The sequence below is a fragment of the Ursus americanus genome, chromosome 19, assembly GCF_024610735.1.
Source record: "Ursus americanus isolate L20-20 chromosome 19, mUrsAme1.1.p, whole genome shotgun sequence".
Lineage (NCBI taxonomy): Eukaryota > Metazoa > Chordata > Mammalia > Carnivora > Ursidae > Ursus > Ursus americanus.
Genome location: NC_142145.1, coordinates 44,229,486 through 44,250,000, shown reverse-complemented (window position 1 = coordinate 44,250,000; position 20,515 = coordinate 44,229,486). Strand labels below are relative to the sequence as shown.

Sequence of the window (20,515 nt, the reverse complement as noted above, 5' to 3'; positions counted from 1 at the left end):
ATACAGGATATGTTTTTTCCCAATATCTTTGTTATATTGAAATGACTTTTCAGTCCATCTACAGGAATTTCTAAAATGAAATCATAGTTGCAGTCAAATAAATATAATTTTGCATGGCTGTGAAATAATAAAGCATACAACTTTAGTTGCAGAATCTACATTCCAACATTCGGGATTCTAGATTTTACCCATAACTTTATAACCATTCCATTTCACAGAAATTCTTCAGAAAAGAAAAATGTTTAGGACTCCAAGTTTTTACAATGCTTTCCTTTCATGTGGTAGCCATATGTGTGCAGGATGCTATGATGATGCCAGGTATGTGTAGTCCCAAGTTATGTGTGATACTATCGAAAATATTAATAGCATCTAACCCTGTTTGTACTGAAATGCGAAAAACTGTTAACATGTTACTAAAGCATAGCCGAATTAATTTGTTAATGTTGTCTTCTGTGTGGCTTGATATTTTTTGTTCTTCCTCAATATACTACCTTCTCTATTTTAGTCTGTGATTGTTCGTTCTCTTCCCAGTGTTAATATTTCTCTTGCCTTCCTCTGTAAGAGATGAAAAAAACCTTCAGAACAGAGAATGTAGATCTGTCTTGAGTCTCAGATTCCAGTTTGGGATAGTACTACATAGTATTTCTAGGGGGAGTTAAAGTGCCAAACCTCCAAAAGACAAAAATAACTTTCTACCTAATCTCACAAATTAACCTACACAGGGCAAATGTGTTTGCAAGATTTCTTTCAATATTTTAAGTTCAGTATCAAGTGGCTGGGGGGAAAGAAAAACACTCATTATTCCTCTAAACATAAACTCCAAAATCTATTCACAAGCCCAAGCCACCATCTCAAGACTCTGAGTAAAAAGCATCAACTTTGCAAATACTTGAGTGCCATTGTTGATGATGGAGTAATAACACATAACATGTAGAAAGAATTTTATTAAAGACAGGACAAGTATTTTCTTATGACTCATTAAGGTGTCTGGAAGCCCAAGACAAACACTCACCATCTCACCTTTTGGAAGGCCAAGTATTACACTAGACCTGGTAGACCAAACCTGCTGATCCAGCATTCCTTACCATTATATTCCACATGAATTAATCAATTACATGGAATTGGTGAGTGCTTGGCTTTCATTAAGCAGTGCTGAGTAGACTCAAAATTACTTTCCATGCTTTATAAACAAATAGACCTCAAAAATATACGAACTATCCAATATATATGATAAAGGCAACACAGATGCTAAGGAAGGAAAATTATGTTTCTGTCTTTCATTTGCCAACACAAGAGAACATAATTGACAACTGGGAATATGTAAGCATGCCTAATTAGAAAACATTTTCTTGCTTAATAAAATTTATTTGGGGGATAACGAACCACTATATGCTCAGTTACTTATGTTCCAACTTTCAGCTATATTGTTCCCTTTCTTAAATCAAAACTAGCAATTAAGCTACAATCAAAATGTCATTCAAGCAACAACAGTTTATTGAACACCATCGTCCATCAAATTATGTTATCCACCAAGTAATTTTTGCAAAATTTCATAAATAAATAGAAAAGGTAAATATATAAGGCTTATGAGTTTAAAGTGTTGTGTACACTGTATGGTGACTAACATAATATAATAAAAAAACATTAAAAAAATAAATAAAGTGCTGTGTACAGATAACTTGAGTAATAGTATAAAGTTTAAAATGAGACAGACCCTCTGTTACTCAGTCCCTTCATTAAGAACTTAAGCATCTATATAATTAAACTTTCCATGTCTTATTGATGCCTGATTCATTTAATTTCTACCTTTTTTCTTAACACTGAGCCGTAGCATCCACCTGTAAGATATTTTGCATTTTTAAGAAAATCTTCTATCAGTGAAACAAATAAAATACCTGGGACTGAAAACCTCATTTGAAAAAGATTAACATTTTTTTTCCAATTGCAAATTCCAACAGTAAAGATATTGCTAAAGGAGGGATTAATGTTAAAGGAATTCTGTGTCTATGAAAACTGACCTTAAAGGAATTAATTACACAAAACATATTAGGTACCAATTCAAGTAAATCTTCAGTTTAAAATATCGATTGCAAACTATAAGTCTCTGCTAAGTTTTAAGTCATAGTGTCAAAGTTGCAATCTGGAGTCTAAACCAGTTAGAAAACAGTCTTCGTGATTTTTTAAAAATATCTTTAACAAATATTTTACTTTCTTTAACTTATCTATACTATATAACAATTTTTTGTAACATTTTCAGATTGTTTTAAAGACTGATTCCAGATTTTTTTAAAAGGTATTACAAGTTTACTTCAAATCTAAGTGTACTCTCTGCCTGAGTAATATGCCCTATTATTTCCCAGAAGCTTTCTAAGGAGGTCATTTATAAAGACATTTAAAATCATATGAAGGGACAAAAGTCCGTCAAAAATCATCTGAATCTTTGTGTGTAAACTATAAATGTGTTTTCATATATAAAATATATACATGTTATATACATATATACTAGCATATTCACATATTAACGTTAGAACAACATAAAAGAGGCTTTTAAATTAACATTTGTTGACAGATGTTTATCGACATTTGTGCAAAATGTCAGTGATGCATATGGGAAGGCAGTGTTTTTAGCACACAGAAACTATTAATTGTTTCCAGTTCCTTTACTTGTCCACAGTGTCATTCTCCATAAATTACTTGATACCCATCCCCTATTCCCATAACTGTCCCCCACCACTATTCTTAATCTACAAAATGGGTAGTAATATTTGACTGCAAAATCGTTTAAGAACTTCACATGGGAAAGTCTGTACTAAATACATAAAAATAGCAAATGTATTTTGCCATTATGAATAATAAATTCTGTTTTCAGTCTGTTTCTTTTTTCACTAAGTCTTATTAACTTGACATTTTTTCCCTTCATAAAATGAGTCATTAAGTCCCTTTTTAAAATTTTGGATATACGTGCATAAGCACTTTTCTGTTTTGTGGTAAAATATATCAAGAAAGGAATGTTTTAAAAATTGCACAGTATACATCATTTATGTTGTACTTATGTAACTTCCATAACTTACGTTGTGATTCTATGTAATTCAGTGAAATTTTTAATTTTTAATTACATCATGTATAGTAACATGTAAAGCTCATAGTTTGTCACAGTCATCTTCTCTTTCTGAGGCCTTCATAAGCACCCCAAAGGTCCTTGTTGATCCACTGAAACAATAAAAAAGGGGGGAAATCCTTTCTTTACTATCGAAATTATAAAGAGAAAACAGAGTTCTTATGCTAGAATGACATTTGCAAGTAACGAGAGGTACTTTTTTTTTTTTTAAAGATTTTATTTATTTATTCGACAGAGATAGAGACAGCCAGCGAGAGAGGGAACACAAGCAGGGGGAGTGGGAGAGGAAGAAGCAGGCTCACAGCGGAAGAGCCTGATGCGGGGCTCGATCCCATAACGCCGGGATCACGCCCTGAGCCGAAGGCAGACGCTTAACCGCTGTGCCACCCAGGCACCCCACGAAAGGTACTTTTGAAGGTACTTTTAAAAGGTGAGGCATCATCTCAAGGAAATAGATTGTGGCATATTAGAAAAACCAGGTAGTATTCATCTGAAAATTCTAGAATGTAAGGATATTGGTAAGTTATCAACTAACAAAAAATGAGCATGTACCATTAAAAGAGATAATAAAGGAAAAAAACGGTTGATAGAAATTGAATCCATCTTTTGAAGTGTTACTAATATTAGGTGTTTGTAGAACTTATTGACACGGACTAAAAATAATCACTGTAATTAGAACTATAAAATTTGTAGATAATGAAATAAAGAGGGAATAATCACATTTCCTAAAATGGCAAATTATGTTTCTCCCATTTTGAAAAATTTATGAAAGGCAACATTTTTTCATGTTATGTCTACATAATGATGCCTATGGATAAATATTTTTAAAGTTTTAGATATTACACGTGAATTAATTTTATACACTTAAAATAGATCATGTCTTTTGTTTTATACCTCAAATTTTTATATTTAAATTCTTGTACAAATGAGGACAAGTAGGTTCTTTTGTTGTCATAATTTAACATAATTATTAAAATACCAGAATCTGTGGTTAGCACTACAGCATGCAAACACCAAACTATTGCCCATTGAAATCTGGACATAAGTAAAAGAAACCCAATAATGGTCAGTGGCAGCTACATTTAAGAAAAAGGATAAAATTTAAAAGTTGGAAGCTATCCATAGCAAAGGAAAAATGTAACCATCCCTGACCATCAGTTATTTGGAAGTTAATTTTTAAAATTATGTCGATACATTTTTGCTGTGCCATACCGGTGGTAGAAGAAATGAATAGTATTTCTCTTCATTAAAAGAAATGATGATCAATATCATGGTTTTCTAGCATCTTATTTTCAAGGTACTCAAACACTATAATTTGATCTCACTTGATCTCAAAAAATTTTTGAGGATTTTTTTTCTTTAGCCTTCTATGAAAATACAGCAAAGGTTCTTAAAGAGCCGGGGTTCGGAAAAGGGGAGATATTCATATTATAGACTTCTTATGTTATAGGGAGGTAGATATATTATACACTAGAGGCATGGTATAAAAATAACAGGATTTGGGGGAATAGGGATTTTTCCTACATATGTTTGGGAATTGATCAGAGTTAAATAAACTATTTGCTATCCTGCAACCTGAAAATGGATGATCTGTATTACATGGATTAACACTTTTTAAAAAATGACAACACCATAAATTCACTTATCTGTGAAGTTTGGCTGAACAGCACCTAACCTGTCTTTGGTGATTCAGAAGGTACTTCACAAATTTTTGGTACCTTTGAATTAATATTTATGAACCTTCATTACCGCTTTAATTAAGACACGCAGAGATATCAATTAATAGAGAATTCTAATGAGAGAACGTCAGATCGACTAAGTTTTATCTGTGTTCAGACATCCCCTTCTTGTCTGCCCCCATGCCAGTATTACTGTTAGCGATTTTGATAGCTCCTTGCTTACAAATATAAAATCACCAAATTCAAAAGTAAGTAAATTTGTTTGAATGTAAGCTTTTCTGACCTCTCTTTTTTCCTATTTCTGCTGCTAAGACCATGTGAGGTTAGCAGTGTTCATAGTCATAACTCCCTATTTGGTAATTTCCAAAGAAATTCCTCAAGGTGGTCAAAATATAGTTGGAGAGATAAGCAGATACCAATAAAAACAGAGAAAGAGTGATCATTCTTAGTCTCACCTTTGACACCATGTGGACACATGCCACTGATGCGGTTTGACCCTCAACACTGGGACTCTTGTAGGCTCAATACATAATAGGTGGGAGTCAATATTCTTTTAAAGGGAAAATTCTAATCACACAATTCTTATCAGAGTTTTTCATCTTTCTGTGTATTGTCCTTTGGCCCTTATTCATGGCTTGCCCCCTCTTTTTATTTTTTAATTGCCAAATCATTTATTTATTTATTTATTTTTATTTTAATTCCAGTGTAGTTAACATAGTGTTATATTAGTTTCAGGTGTACAATATAATAATTCAGCAGTTCTATACATGACTCTGTGCTCAAGTGTCCTCTTAATCCCCATCACCATTGTCTCCCTCCTCCTAACACACCCCCCCCTTCATCATCAGTTTGCTCTCTAGAGTTAAAAGTCTCTTTGTTGGTTTGTCTCTTTTTTCTTCCTTTGTTCATTTGTTTTGTTTCTTAAATTCCACAAATGAATTCATATGGTGTTTGTCTTTCTCTGGGCTTGTCCTCTCCTTAAAGAAAGAGATCTTATTTCCTTTGGCCACTAGGTTTCCAAGCCCCATTTTTTTCTTTTTCACTAGTATTACCAGGCCACGGCAAACCCTAGAAACTTCATATATTTGCAAAATATAGCAGTTTCTATTTCATATCATTATTCCCATAACATCCAGACTTTACATTATTTGAATGGTATTCTCTTAGGATATCCATCTAGTATTATCCGTTTGGGGTATTCACATCCCTCCCTTTTATGCCCCACGTGGTAATTTCTGTGTTGCTGTTTTGTTGTTTTCATATCCTGCCCCTTTCTAAGGGATCATATTCTCTTCTTCTTAAAGGGCACTGACCCCTCCCACTATCATTCAAGGTGAGGAAGATGAAACCTAAAATGTTTTCCCTAATCTTCGTACTCCTTTTCTTTATTTTTTATTAAAATTGTAACATAAAAATGTCACTCTGAAGAAAAGCCTTGGCTTCATCATTCCCAGCTCCCCTTCCCTGGGAAGAGAATACATTGCCTTTTAATCATGTTGGCCTTGCTTTTCCATAAGGCAATAAAAAAACAGTCTCAACAGAGGTTGCCAGTTATAACTTATGTATAAAAAATGGAATTAAAAACGTTTGATGAGGCAGAATCAGTTCCGTAGGGACCCCGCCCCCCGTATTTCCCAAGTTTTTATTTTCTCCTTGCCTTCCTCCAGCCTCTCTTCTTAATTTTGTCTTGCATGATTCTTTCTCCCAAACATACCCTTAGGATTTCAAAGGGGCCTCCTTCCCTAATTTCCCCCTTTTTTCCCTCCGTTCTTACTAGCATGCTTCTGCATTTATTTTCTATTGACTCTGTACTCTGACTGTCCACAAATATTCATTATAGTTGGAAGTTGCAATCTACCTTCTGATGCATCAACTGCATATGAACAGAGTTCTGTGAGATGATTTCCTTTTTCTTATTGACTAGATATATGGACTGGCTTTCAATTCACTGAATAGTTTTCCAAATGGATTTATATTGCTGGTACAGAAACACGCCCACATCATCAATCTTACCGTCTTCTTTAATGATTTTTACCTGCCTTCAAATTGGCCAGTTTCCCCAATCACGTCTCTACCTCATGCATTTGGATATTAAACCCTGTGATTTCATGTTTTAACACTAAATCATGCCCTAGTTTGTGGAATGCTTTCTTCTGGGTATTTCCTAGAAATTCTGCCTGTCTCCCTTCTGGTGACTATAGTAAGTACCTTTCGCCTTTCTCCTATTTATTACAGGCTGAGTGTTGTGTCAGCTATTAACGCATACTACTTGCAATCTGATGGTATAAGCTCTGATGTAACTTGTTGACCTAAGAGGTTCAGGATGTAACTTGTTGACCTAAGAGGTTCGAATTTCCCATATCCTTCTCTGTTTATTCTTAAATATTTTCAATAGCCCATATTGCATGGATTCCATTAAAGTTTTACTTTTTCCCGAATTTCTTGATTCTTTCCCCTTTTTTCCCATGTTCTACCCTCATCTGGCTCCCCGCCATGTACCTAAAGTACTCACAGAGATCGCGTGTGTTGATCATGGTGTGATGGGCAGCTTCCAAGATGGCTCCCAAAGAGCCTGCCTTCTTGTATTCATGCTTTTATGTCATCCCAACCCCTGAGCATGGGCTGCACCTAGAGAGCTACTTCAAGCAAACAGGATATAATGAAATGATGAGATGCTATTTCTGCATTTAGAAACAGAAGTTCCTCTGTCTCTTTCTCTGGCTTTTCGTGCCTGTTCCCAGACTTCATCTGCCATACTGTGAGATGCGCTACGCAGAGGCTTACATAGCAAGGAAACGAGGAAGGCCTCCGACCAGCAATCAGCATGAAACTGGGTCCCTCTCTCCAACACCCCACAAGAACCTGAACCCCACCAGCAACCACATAAGTGAGCTTGGAAATGGCTCCTCATCCAGTCAAGTCTTCAAATGAGATCTCCCCAGCCCCCCCCCCCCACCCCATAGTCCTGGCTGACACTTTCATTGCAACCTTGTGAGAGACCCATAGCCAGAAGACCCAGCTAAGTTGCTCCCAGAATCCTGTCCCACAGAAACTGTGAGATGATAACTGTTATTTCTGTCTCTTAGTTTAGGGGTAATTTGTTACACAAAATAGGTAACTTACACAGTAATCCCCCTTTGTCCATGGTTTCACTTTTCCCACCTCAGTTACACCCAGTCAACCAAGATCCCAAAGCAAATGACCCTCGCGACTTATCATCGGAAAGGCAATAGTAGCCTAATGCTCTATCACAAAGCCTACGCCAGTCACCTCACTCATCTCATTACATAGGCATTTTGTCATCTCACATTGCGGCAAGAAGAGGAAGGGTAACTTCAGTACAATAAGATATTTTGAGGGAGAGATCACATTCACATAACTTCTATTATGGTATATTGTTACAATCATTCTGTTTTATTCATTGTGGTTAATCTTGTACTATGCTTAGTTTAGAAGTCGAACTTTATGGTGGGCCTGTATGTACAGAAGAAAACATAGTATGTATAGGGTTTGGTACTATCTCAGATTTCAGGCATCCACTGGGAGTCTTAGAATGTATCCCCCATGGGGGGGGGGGACTACTGTATACACAGTCGAGTTCTGTCTTGTTCTTTCAGAATTTGATAATACCATGCACTGTGTAACTTATAAACAACAGAAATTTACTTTTCACAGCTTTGGAAGCTGGAAGTTCAAGATCAAGGTGCCAGCAGATTCCGTGTCTGGTAAGGGATTGCTTCCTGGTTCCTAGATGGTTGTCTTCTTACTATGTCCTCACATGATGGTGGAAGGAGCAGGGACCTCTCTGGGGCCTATGTTATAATGGCACTAATTCTATCCGTGAGAGATCCACTGTTACGACCTAGTCACCTCCAAGGCCCCCCCATCTCCAAGTACCTTCACAGTGGGCATTAGGCTTTAACATACGAATTTGGGGGGACACAAACATTCAGTCTACACGAGGTTTTTCGGTAACAAATTTGGGTAAACTTAAACAGAAAAACAATCTCTTTAAAGAGTAACAGGTAGCTCAGAGAATTAAGGAAGACTGAAGAAGGATGTTCAGGGAAGGAGCAAGCACCAAGAGAAGCTCAAATCTGCCACAGCTCAGTCAAGTTCCCGCATCAGGCACGTTGGTGAGGACATCATGTTGCAGGGTACTGGGGCCCTGCTAGACTTTGGATTTCACTGCCACCACTATGCATGATCTCTAGCCATTCTGGCCTTTTACATCCTTCCCTAAAGACCCCAAGTTCGGAGTGGGGCATCCTTTGGCTGAGCTGAGGTCACACGCCTGCTCCCCCTGCCAGAGCTCAGAGGCAAGGACTGTCTGCCCACCTTTTAGGAGATGGAGATAAGTTCCTGCCTCCCTCTGAAATCATGCTACATGGTATTTCCCCAAAGGAAAAAGGAGTATGATGCTGAGGGGCCAAAACTGACAAACGGTCGTGCCATTCTCCTAAGAGCTTTAGCATTCTCTTTTAGGTAATTTTGTTTTTCTTTTTAAACTTTTTCACCAAATGGATTCCGTTTTTAGTACAAACTGTCTAAAATAATAGTCCATGCTTAGATATTAACAGCTATTCCTTTCTCACCACCCACTTGCCAGTTATTATAGTCCATTTGCTAGTCAGGTGTGTGAAGAACAAAAAGAGCACGTTTGTATGCTTTCATGTCTCAGGTATGAAAAGGCCAAGATTAACACTTCCAGTCTGAAGAAATAAATTTACAAAGCACCCAGTGCTGGACGTGGCACCCGCTGTAAAGGCAATGCCTGGTGTTTTCCTTTTCTGCCACATGTGTTTTCCAAGAGCAATTCGAGTTTTTCTTCTTGCAAGGTCTCACAATGATCCTCCACACTTGGAACTGATTATCTTGAATATTAATCTTCCTTGCTCTTCCCTGTATTTTTAATTATTTATTTTCAGCCCCTAGAAAAATTGACCCACTAATCCTAATCCCCATAATCTGAATTCTCCCCACCCCCCCCCATATATAGTGCATTTTTTATAGTGCATTTTTCCTGGGCCTGCCTTCTTTCTTCTTTCCACATTTCTCCAGCCTTGTGGTGGAGATAATGATCCCCTTTTGCTTGTTTTCCTGGATATTTCTTGAACTCCTCCCTCTACTCCCTCTTCGCTTGTGTTTTGAACGTCTTTATCCTTTAAGCTGCTGGCTTTCTCTGTTCGCTATCTTTCCTTCTTCACATTCTCTTTCTCTTTGGCCGCCTTCATTCTCCCTACCCAACTACTTTAAAGCTTTCTCTGAGTCTTCTCCTACTGAACCTCATATTTGCACCTCTATCTTGACTGAAGACCTTCTCTCCCTCATCTTTTTCTGCCTATTTTGCTTCATAGCGACTATAGTTTTTTAACCATACATCATTAATTCAGCACGCATTTATTACATATTTATTCTCTGATTAGAACTATATGAGGTGCTAAGGTGAACAAAAAGAATACACAGGAATCCTGCCCTCAGGAATTCAAGATCCAGCAAAGAAGGAAAACTTCTTAAAAAAAAGAAAGACCAAAACTGTAAATAAACATGATAGGCACAATCCTAAGAGGATAACAAAATGCTGAAGAGCACAATTGGAGAGATCAATCCTGCCTGAGAAGGTTGAAGCAGGCTTCACAGAAGAGGTGGCTTTCACCCTGGTTCTTAAAGGATGAGGAGCGTTTTACCAGACAGGGGGAAGCTATTTAAGGCACACAGCTAAGGAAAGTCATGGGTTTTGTGGGTTGCTCACAAAGAGATGAATGGGGGCTGAAATCCAGCCCATGTTCTGTATGTTACTACGGAGAGCCCAGCACCCGGGAAGGTGCCCGGGGACGTCACATGGCCTAGTGGTATGAAAGTGCAGAGTTTGTAAGAAGCAAATACCGCGCCGCCTTTCATTTTGGCCCTATTGCTCCGATTTTCTGTCCTTGAAACCATTCATCATGAGCCTTTCCAAAGTTAAATTCTTCTTTAGATCAATAGACACAGTAAATATGTGGCCAACCTCAGAGCCTGCAGTGTTTCCAGGTAAATGGGTTATCCTAATCTATTCTTTCTTGCATTTATGATGTTCCTTAATACCCATAATGGGACCGAAGCTCTTTAGCTATACAAATATCTCGTCTCCAGCTCCTGTCTCCAGCTCCTGTTACTGCCTTTGATTTAATTAAAGCTAGTAGCACCAAGTTCTATCACCAAAAATTTCTTTCTTTTCTTCTTTTCTTCCTTTCTGTATTATTCTTCCAAAAGGAACGTTGCGGAATTTCAACAACCCATCTCCATTTTAGACCTGAGCGAGATTTCAGAGGCATAAGAAGGAACCTTAAGCCTCCTATTTACTGATACAGAAACCAAATCTCATATGCTGAGGGATTTGCTCCAAGTCACAGAGGGAGTTAGCAGAAGAATCATCTTCGATTATTTTTTTAAAAAGACGGGTACAACATAGTTTTAACAGACACCATTATTGGTGTTCCCAGATTGTTGAAGAATCATTTGCTCTTCCTCGTATCAGAAACTTATCTTGGGATACATTTTTCCCTGGCTAACTTTTTTTTTCTTTTTAACTCTGGATCCTAGAGTAACATGCCTAGAGAATGACAACATATTCCAAAGTGTTGCCCTCTCTTGTCTTTCCTTTTTTAAGATATTAAATTTCTCTAATATCAGCTCTTTCCACACCTATGGCTTTGCTCCTCTCTTTCTGTGCTGGTTTATGATTTGCTACCTGGTTGTTTGGCCAGTGTCATGTTTAGAACTTTCTCAGGCCCCTCCAGAAGGATGTCGACCCTGTCTGTCTGGGCCAAGCTCCCCATGTTCCCTCATTGATCCACTTGCGGGTGTCCTGAGAACCTCGTGGTGCTGTGCTGTCGCCCACAGAGGGCAGAGAAAAAGGCCCTCCTGTGAGACAGAACTCCAAGTCCCACCTTAGCTGCAGCCCTGCTTTTCTTTTTTTTTTTTTTTTTAAGATTTTATTTATTTATTTGACAGAGAGAGACAGCCAGCGAGAGAGGGAACTCAAGCAGGGGGAGTGGGAGAGGAAGAAGCAGGCTCCCAGCAGAAGAGCCTGACGTGGGGCTCGATCCCAGAACACCAGGATCACGCCCTGAGCCGAAGGCAGAGGCCCAAAGACTGCGCCACCCAGGTGGCCCCTGCTTTTCTTTCTTAGAATTTGTATTCATCTTTTTCGACAGATCCACACAAAATTTTAGTTTTCAGAAATGATTTAAGGATAGCACACAAATATGGCACTAATGAATTTAAAATATACACATAGATTCCTTCATCATAACATTTTTATACTTATCCCCTTCTCTCGCCCGTCCTGGAAATTCACCTTTATAAGATCTGCTTCAAGTGGGCCAGAACAGTCTTTTAAAAATACAAATCGGGTCATGTCACTCCTTGTCTGAAATTCTCCAGTGTTTTTCCTTTGCAATTAGACCAAAATCCAGGCCCTTTACCATAGCATATATGGCCCTGCAGGATATGGCCCCTGCACCTCTCTGACTTGCTATCTTTCCACCCTCCTCTCCTGCCTCACTGAGCCCACACTACACTGACCTTTCCATTTCTCAAACACGCCAAACTCCTTCTCACCTCAGGGCCTTTGCACTTACTGTGCTCTCTGCCTGGGAGGATCAGCCCTCAGAGCTTTGTGTGGCTGCTGCTTTCCAGCATTCAGCATCCTGTGCACTTACTCTGCACTCCACCGCATCTATTCTGTTTCCTAAGTCCTACTTACCACTATCTGAAATTACCTTGTTCACTTGTTTCTTTATTATTGTTGGTCTTGTCCCTTTAGCATCGCACTGTCCAGTGGAACTTTCTGCAATAATGGAAATGTTTTCCCTGCTGCGCAATAGCTACATGTGGCTATGAGCGCTTGAAATGTGGCCGATGAGAAACAAGTATGTTTTGTGTGGCTTCATCAAGAAGTCAACAAAATATTAGGAAATTGAAGCAAACTCTTATATAAAGTCATTGGGCATCTATTGCTGAAATATCGCTGTAATTCTGGTTGCTTCGCTTTAATAAAAAACTAACAGAACAGAGAAAGGTCAGGGGAAAGGCAAATAAAATAAAATGATGATGGAGGGGTTTCTGCAGGGCCATGTCAGCCCAAACAGCACCTTGATACGAATTGGATGGAGAAGTCCTCTTTGGTGGGCATAGCCCCAGGCCTCAGCCCCTTCTCTGGGGAGTAGAGTGCCAGTTGGATTTGAGCCAGCACTTACTTTCTCAGCAGCCTTTGTGCTGGGCCCATCTGCATGACCATAAAGGTTGGCCTCATCATTCTACGAAGGGTTAAAATTATTTGTATTCTTCAGCCTAAAATAGTCTGAGTGGTGGGCAACTAGTCATATGATAACACATTATAATTGTAAAGTATATGGTAAAATATATATACAGAGAGAGGGAGAGAGGCAGGGAGGGAGGGAAAGGTTAAGAGGGAGAGAGGAGGATAAAGGGAGAGTTTTGTTTATCTACCTTGGAACACTAGAAGTAGCGGAACACTTTGAAATTGAATCTCTAGTGTTACAACCAAAAAAAAAAAATTAAAGCAATCATTACTTGTTACAAATAAGCTTCTGAAATTTATACTCCAAGATTATAGACTAAAATGTATATCTGTCAAAGACTTCTAATAGTCAATTATAGATAAAAAGAATAATTTAAAAGTAATTTAACATTTCAAAATTCAGGTCTGCATGATCGTAAGCCTCTATTCCAGAATCCTGATGGTCCATTCTTGTTTCATGCCCTTGACTATCTCTCTAGGACTCTGTGCTTGGGAGGTTATCAATGACCCCTATCTTTCCAGAATTGTAAGTTTTTCTCTGCCTTCTCCCTTCTTGACTCATCTGCGACTTTCAGCTCTGATGACCACCCACTCCTTAGAATTCAAAAACGTTTTATAGGGAGTTTATATACCAGACACTATATAAAATTACAAGGACATAAAAATACTTTCCCTCGAGGAGTTCATAGTTTATTGGGGGAGGCAGGCATGTAAATAAATAATTTCATTATAGTATGATGAGTGCAAAGATGACATGGTCTAGACCCTGAAGTAATATAGACAATGGAACAATTAACACCATTTGTAGATTGGGAAGCAGGGATTTTTTTCCTAAGGAAGAACTCAAGTTTAAAGGATGGCCAGCGTTTCCATGACAGACAACGTAGAAGGCTTGGCATTCCAAACAGAGAGTACACAATAGGGGCTCCTGCATGGCTTGGTTGGTTAAGTGTCTGCCTTTGGCTCAGGTCATGATCCCAGGGTCCTGGGATCAAGCCCCGTGTTGGGCTCCCTGTTCTTCAGGGAGTCGGCTTCTCCTTCTCCCTCTGTACCTGTTCCTGTGCTCTCTCTCTCTCCCTCACTCTGTCTCTCAAATAAATAAATAAAATATTTTAAAAAGAGAGAGAGAGAGTACACAATCTGCAAAGGATGGAAATGTGGACAAGCAGAGATCTACAAATAGTCTGGAACATCCAGGGTGAGAAGTGGGAAGATTGCATTGGGAGGTGTGGTAGGAGCTGGACCAGGGAGTCCTTGAAGGATTTAAGCAGAGCAATAATAGGATCGGATTTGTGCTCTGGAATGATCCCTATGGTGGAGTGCAGGGAAGGGGAAAGAGAAAGGCAAAGACCAATTAAGGAGGATTACGGTGAGCCAGGCATGTTGAAGGTCAGAACTCAAATTAAGGGCATTGACAGTAGACATAACAATTGTAGATCATTCAGGGGTAATCTATGGATTGAACCTAAGCCTTGGTGATTGGTTGAGGGGTAAATTAAGGAAGAAATGATGCTCCCCAAAAGTGTGGCTTGGGTAGATCAGGGAATAGGAATGCATCAGCCAAATTAGGATATAGCAAAGGCAGAACAATTGTGGAAGAAGATAGCAAGCTTGGTCTTGGACTTGCTAATCTGGATAATGTCAGACACTGGGCACTGATAGAAGAAGCTAAAACAATCTCAGCTTTCCCGCCGAATTCCTTATCTTACCCTAGACGAGTTATATAACTTCTCTGGCCTTTGGTTTCCTTACCTCTAAAGCCTGTGACCCAGTGCCTGGCACCTTATATTTCCCCAACAACCCTGTGAGGTATGGGAAAGGTATTATTAGTCTTAAAAAAATTAAAGCCCCAAGTAACTTGCAGAAATTACAAGGGTGTGGGGTCCCGGGGTAGCTCAGTAGGTTAAGCGTCCAACTCTTGGTTTTGACGCAGGTCATGATCTCAGGGTCATGATCTCAGATTCGTGGGATCGAGCCCCCTGTCAGGCTCATGTTTGGTGTGGAGTCTGCTTGAGGTTGTTTCCCTCTCCCTCTGTCCCCACCCTGTTCTCTCTCTCTGTCTCTCTCTCTCAAATAAATAAAATCTTAAAAAAAATAAAAAAGAAAGAAATTATAATGGTGTATGTAAGAGCACTTTGTAAAATGTTATTGTTTATTTACTGTTGTTGCTTTTCCCTTTTGTTGTACTCATAGTCAGTACTACTAAAATTTGCAGGCAGTGGGTCCTTAATTGTCCCATGATGGCAATGGTTTTCACAGACTTCATGGTAGCCTGAGGGCAATGACTGGTCCTGGTTATCACGTATGAAGAGTGCTAAGAACAAGGCACATCCTCAGCCCATGCTTACTGGAGTGATAGAGCCTACAGAAAATCGACTAGCTGAACAGCTAGTACTTTCTTTGTTCCAAACGGCATTTACCCCAACGGATAACAACCAGAATTCTCTAGGCAATAGAGCATATTAAATACTAGAGAATCTACGCATAGGCTGTCTTACACATTCACAGGAATCACAGTGTTCTGGATTTACTGTTTCCAAAATGGAACATTATAATGCTAAAAATTAAGAAATATTTATTTTAATTTACGTTGGCAGTAAAAGTGAGTCATAGGATCGTGCTGAAAATGTCCTGGGTCTGTTGCAGAATAAAAAGTTGTTTTTAAAAAACGAACAACTTTGAGCACAAGGCAGTTTCTGTTTTCACTTTACCGTCAAGAACTCATTGCACCCATGAGTCCGAACCCATGAGAATAATAAAATAATTACAGTTTTATTTTACTGTATTCTGACACTGAATTTGATCCACCAATGTCTGCATATTTCAGGCAGGAAAAAAAAGTGAAACTGGCTAGATAAAGCTGATTTTTTTTTCATAATTTTAAATTCTCTGTGAAGAGATCTTGTCATCATTTACATATTTCTTACTAAAAATTTCCTTGTAATGATCTTAGCACTCTGAGCACATCAGAAAACCCAATCATCACACGCGCCGTGCACACACACACACACACACATCCCAAACAATATTTCTAAAGAATTTCTCAATTAATCAAGCAATGCTTTATTCTGAATCTCTTGCCTTTGTGTGTGCCTGCCTCCAGGAAAGACAATTGTAAGAGTAATACAAATAGCATTTCTTTTTGGACTTCCCTATCACAGTTTATAAGGATTGACGTTTTGTTTGTTTGTTTGTTTTTGAGGGAAATATAGAGATTAGTAAGAACGTTTAGCTTACACTCCGCACAGAAATTTCAATTGAAAATGCATTCAGTTCAAGGGTTAAATGAAAGCGAAGCAGTCACTTCAACCATGTTTTTGAAGAAAATAAAACAGCTTGATGTAAGTTAAATGAAGGGAGTCTATGACTTAAAAGAAATGGACAGATAGAGAAAAAGGTCACAAGATTAAATTTTCCCTGAGGGGAAAGTCCTTCTTTGGAATCATTAACCTCCTTCTAGGTCACTCCTGGAAAAACAGCGGGAAATCCTCCTGCCTCTGGAAAGATGGGTGCATCCGAGCCGCCCACTGACCTGGCGGCTGGAAGACAGACCTGATTGTGCCCCCAATTCCCCTTCAGGCAGGCTTGATTTTAAGACCTCTATTTTAAAGAAACAAGATCTCTCCTTTTTGAACTCTGAAATAACAAAATATAAAGTATGTGTCTAACCTGAAAAGCCTAATGCTATTTCCCGTAGACAAAGGAGATACATAAAAGTGATAGCAGTTGCCCCCGAATTGAGGTACGAATACATCCTAGCACAATTATTTTTAAATGTCTCTCTTCAATTTCTTTTTTCCAGCACCGAGTTAAGAGTGAAGTCTAACTACCAACGCACGACTGCTAAACATTTAGTTAAAATAAACCTGATTTCTACCCTACAAAATAATAGTTATTCCAGCTCTGCACCCCAAGCTCTCCTAACACAATGCACCACGGAGCAAAACTCCATGTTAAAAATAGAATCTGACTACTTACCACCAAGCCTGAAACAGAATAAGAAGCCAAAGTTAAGACAAAACTAAAAACTCTGAAGAGTGCCAGAGCCCACTGCGAGGTGTCTCCCCCCTCTTTGATGTCTTTAAATTGATACTTAGAAAAGGGACAAAATATGTTTAAGAGTTGCAGAGAAAAGAAAGATGCATAAACCACTCACTGCTGTAGAAAGAAACACGAAGAGAAAAGTGCTCTCTGTTCCGGTTGTGCAGGTGGTTTGTGTATTCGTTTCCAAATTGGTTCTAAAGCAAGAGAGAATGTTAAAGATTTTAAAAGACAATGAAGCAATTTCGCAGTCCCTGGAGAATAAAGATAAACTGAAGCATCCAGGAGAAAGGAAAGGAAAATGCACTTTGTGAATCCTCACACAGCCTAGGCGTGGGCACGGGCTCAACTCACACGCCTCGTGGTTCCCTACCTTAGGGTTCATGTTCGCACACTGATCGAATAACCCAGAAGCAACAATCTCAAACGGCGTGGAGGTAACTTATGATGTAATATAAATTGGGTACAAAGGTAACAATTTCCTGACTGTGGCATGCTAAGAACAAGAATTGTGTGCCTCACTGTTTTCTAGCCAAAACGCATTTCTGAAGCAGGAAATCAAAAACACATCACAAACCTCACAACTAGACTAAACACATTAAATCTGCTGATATTAGTAACTGTCACGAGGCTGCCAGGCTCAGGGAGCAGCAGCTCCTGACAGATCCCGCTCCCTACCTCTAAACACACTTTCCTCAGATACTTTGCTGAAGCAAAGTGAACAACTCTTCCATTGTCGCGGCGGTTTGTTAAATGGTCCCCCGGAATCCCCCGCAGACCCTGCTAAAACAAAAATAACGAATGGGACACCCATTTGATGCACAACACAGATCTGAATTGAGAAGCAAAATAAAAGGTTTCAAGTGACATAGGCCAGAACACGTCTGAGCCCCCCCCACCCAAATAAATCACTAAAATGTCCCTTTTCTAAGCTTCCTTTGTGTTCATTTGCTTAAAAATACATTGTATTAACTCTTCACTCGTTTTAACTTAATTTCACCTTTCAAAAGCAAGATAATAGTTTTAAATTCTGAGGATCTAAAACATACCCAGGTAAATATACATCCCCTACGTCCTCTGTATCCTATATACATGTACAGGATTCTGCTTCAGATGGACTTCTGATCACCGCAATGCCTGTTTATTGCTGAGGCTTCACGAGGGTTTCTATCCAGCTTTTAAAATATTTCTTTCCTGTCAATTTCATGTGAAGGGCAGATGTCTTCCTAGCGTCAGTTAATTGTTGGCACAACATCTGATCCATTTATTCACCATAGCCAGACTTACTGCTTTTAAGCCAACTCCTTTGTTTACGGTGATTTCTTTCCCACTGCCCACCAACCCGAAGCCCATTTTTCTGCCTGGCGCAAGATTACGGAAAAGGTAGGAACTTGTCTAACGAGAAGACACTGTACTCTCAGGCAGATTTCTCCAGAAGCCACCCTTTCTCCAGAAACCACCAGCAGGAAAAATGCTACATGAAGTAAAACAATTATAAAAATGCCAATTGTCGCCTCCTGAAAAACCTTGAGAACTGAAAACTAAATGGTATAAACCTCCCATGTTACCTTTATCTTTTCTTTGTTTCCATTCCCCCCTCAAACTCCGCCCCCCAACAGCCTTCAGTTTTCATTTATCATGAAGATTGAGAAAGTACTGATAGTAAGGAAGTACACATGAATAAATCTCTGACATTATGAAATTGATGATGTCTGATCATTGCTATTAGTTTTATAGAAATTATAGTTTCAAAATGAAAAGATTTGATGATTCTGGTGGTCTGAAATAAAATTTCAAAAATGAGTCAGCTACAACGAAGGAAAGACAAAGGCAGAAAAAAAAAAGAAAAAACCCAATAGAAAAACCTTGGAGTAAAATGTTTTATTTCCATTTGTTTCCAGTGTCTTGCTGATGTGAGGGGCAAGAAGGAGGCTAATACATCTCACTTTGGCAGTACTAATTGTTTGCATTATCACAATAATCAAATGCAGCCATATTAATCTCTCTGGTTATTAACTTGATTTTTACACATTAAGATTTAGATTTAATCCCCTGGGACCATCTATTAATGCTTTTAAAGTTGAAGGGTTTCAACAGTTTTAAGTTCTTTCCCTTCTTTTAGCTGCAGGCAGTAAAATTTGAACGTGTGTGGAGTTTTGTATTTTGCATTCCTGGGGGATTTTCAGACACAGTGCTGTCAAGGACCATGAATCATGTTAATACATAGCAACCTCTACAGCTATTAAAATGTCTGCAATAATGTGATTATTTTAAAATGGAAAAACTAATATCACATGTGTTACTTAAAGATCAACTATTCTTTTAAAGTCACAGAGAGAATGCATTTAAGGGAAAAAAAAATGAAGTTGTTTTTTGCATGCAGCCAAAATGTGAAATGTCTCATCTACTGAGAAAGAAAACTTTGAGCTCCTTTTACAAAATACATCCTTACTGAGCTTCAGGTCAACAGAGCATAAAAATGGCAAAAAGTCCAAGATCAATAAGCATGGAGAGCTGTTTTATTTCTGTTTGAGCAAGTTGTAGCGACAATGACCTGCTGAAACAGTCTCCAGTTTTATGCTTTCATAGTCACAGAATGATGACATCCAAGCAGAAAAGGGAGCTTGGCTTGTTCTGATGAGCTGTCAGTATGGACCTGGCATTACAGCTTGCCTTCCGTTGGCTCAGGGCTCGGTCTTTAGAAATTTATTAAAATTAGCATATAGGCAGACATGTAGGTAAACATTATCCAGCAAATTATATGGAGCATTTGTATCGTAAGACACAGAACACAAGAAGAATAAGAGTGTGTTTTTTTTTCATTGCTTAAAGGAATTTAAATTATCTTACCCCTCTGATTTTTATGTTGATTTTTTAAAATTAAAGATATAACTGGGACAACTGGGTGGTCAGTTGGCTAAGCATCTGCCTTCGGCTCAGGTCATGATCCCGGAGTCCTGGGATCAAGCCCCACATTGGGATTCTTGCTCAGCAGGGAGCCTGCTTCTCCCTCTGTCTGCCACTACCCCTGCTTTTGCTCTCTCTCTCTGTCTCTTTAAAAATAAATAAATAAAATATTATATATATAACTAATATATATATAACTAGTGTATATACATAACATATATATAAGTTATATATATATATATATATATATATATATATATATATATATATATATAACTAGTATATGCTTTTTACAAGTATCTCATTCAATCAACAGATCATACCAGAGCCCAGGAGTAAACTACCTCATAAATAGTCAATATTTCTGGGATTGACATGGCATTTTTTCTCTTATTTTTTGAAATGTATTTCTCAATAAAAGAAACATAGCCTTCATCATATCATTATGAATATTTCCAATTGCAG

General features: G+C 38.4%; 1 long non-coding RNA gene across 1 annotated transcript in view; it reads left to right on the top strand.

Annotated features, from left to right (window-relative positions):
- Positions 1-18,828, top strand: part of LOC148108503 (uncharacterized) — a 19,827-nt gene extending 999 nt beyond the window's left edge. The window contains exons 2-4 of the long non-coding RNA XR_015727726.1: positions 219-318; positions 8,473-8,522; positions 16,905-18,828. This is a non-coding gene — a long non-coding RNA (uncharacterized LOC148108503). The remainder of the gene's footprint in view (positions 1-218; positions 319-8,472; positions 8,523-16,904) is intronic.
- The last annotated feature ends 1,687 nt before the right edge of the window (positions 18,829-20,515 follow it).